This window comes from Corvus brachyrhynchos, unplaced genomic scaffold (genome assembly GCF_000691975.1).
Source record: "Corvus brachyrhynchos isolate BGI_N302 unplaced genomic scaffold, ASM69197v1 scaffold223, whole genome shotgun sequence".
NCBI lineage: Eukaryota > Metazoa > Chordata > Aves > Passeriformes > Corvidae > Corvus > Corvus brachyrhynchos.
The window spans coordinates 793,340-795,110 of NW_008237174.1; positions in this window are offsets into that span (position 1 = coordinate 793,340).

Consider the following 1,771-nt stretch of genomic DNA (forward strand, 5'->3'; position numbering starts at 1 on the left):
CGTCCCCCCCCGGGGATCCCGGGGGCTGTGGGTGGATCTCTGCATCCCCCGTGGATCCCCACGGGCTGCGGGTGGATCTCTGCATCCCCTGTGGATCCCCAGGGGCTGCAGGGGCCCAGCTGTTTCAACATGGTCATCACCACAGCCTGCAGAGGCATCCTGGCTCTGGTGCCTGGAGCACCTCCTGCCCCTCCTTCCCCGCTGACCTTGGTGTCTCCCTGTTGTTTCTCTCACATGTTCTCAACTCCTCCTCGTCTCTGGCTGGAATTAACAGTGTGCCCCCCTTTGTTTTGATTTTCTTCTTAAATCTGTTATCACAGAGATGTTACCAACATCTCTAATTGGCCCAGGCTTGGCCAGCAGCATGTCCATCTTCAGAGCCATCAGAGATTGGCTCTGTTGGATGTGGTGGAAGCTTCCAGCAGCTTCTCACAGATCTGTGGCCCCCCTGCCACCAAAAACCAGGCTGTACAAAACCAACACACTGCTGAACTGCAGAAGTAGGTCCACAGCACAGGCAGCCACTTGCAAGTCCCAAGGGGAAGGAGTTCAGTTTGCTTTCTGTCACACCTGAACTTCAGACTCTGAGGCTTCCTGGTGAAAACAGCCTTCAGCTGTACCTGTGCTGAAGCTGTGCTTCAGCAGCACTCTTGGCTCACTTGCCAGAGCTCAGCATCCTGTACTTGACTGACATACATCTTACATGTATTCTGCCCTGACGCCTGTGAAGATTCACCTCCTCAAGGAGACCAGGGTGTTACCAAACCCATTTCATGTACAGAGAGAAGTCTGGTGATTGCTGCTACTGCCAGTACAACTGTATGGCCAGAGCCTCCTCCCACTGAGGAAGATTCTGTTCTCACGTGTATAAAAGCAGGTCATTTGCTGGTCAGACTTTTAGAGAAGTCTCTTCAGGCTTCTCCATTCCTATTCCACCTACACACTGGATGGGAAAAAAGATCACAGACACCTGCCACCAAATGGAGCAAAACAACTTTCTGGATGTCAAGACAAGGAGATCTCCGCCCAGAGACTGTAGTTTGTGGGCAAAAAGCATTCAGTGTGGGCTATGAGAGACAAGTGTGTGTCTGGGGACACTGGGGCAAGGAGGTTGGCATCAGCATGAAGTTGCATTTGTGAAGGCCGTGGGGTGTCAGAATAAAAAGAAAATACAACAGTGTGTGTCCACATGGGTGAAAGGGAGAGGAAAGAAAACAAGCAGACAACTCCAAAGTGCTGTCTGGTGAAATGTGTCATGTTCCAGAGGACAATAAAGCTTTGCAGAGGTAGGGACAGCATGTTTTACCTGCTCAAGCATCCTCCTGAGGTCAGCGTTGAATTTATTACTTTGTATTCTCTTCTTCCAGGGTTGCAACTATGCACTGTAGACATTCCAGGATCGTCTCCGAGAGTCATGACAGCTGTTCCCGTCCTGTGATGGCCTGCCAGGTATTCAGAGAGATTATGTGAGCTGGTGCCACGTGAACATTAGAAGGGTGTTAGAAACAACATGTCAGGGAGAGTGACTGGACCAGGAACGGTCAGTGTTAAGCCACTTCTTCTCCAAGAGACACCAAGGGAAGAAGAGGCACTGGGGCAAGGTGGGGGGTAACGGGACAAGAGGCACGGAGAAGCGGGGACAAGAGGCACTCGTGGGACGAGGCTGGAGGAGACACCGGGGCTTAACGCGGGGGAACGAAGAGGCACGGGGAGGGGGTTGCTGGTAAGGAAGGGGGTTAAAGGGGGAGGTCCCGAGCCCAGCGGAGCTACC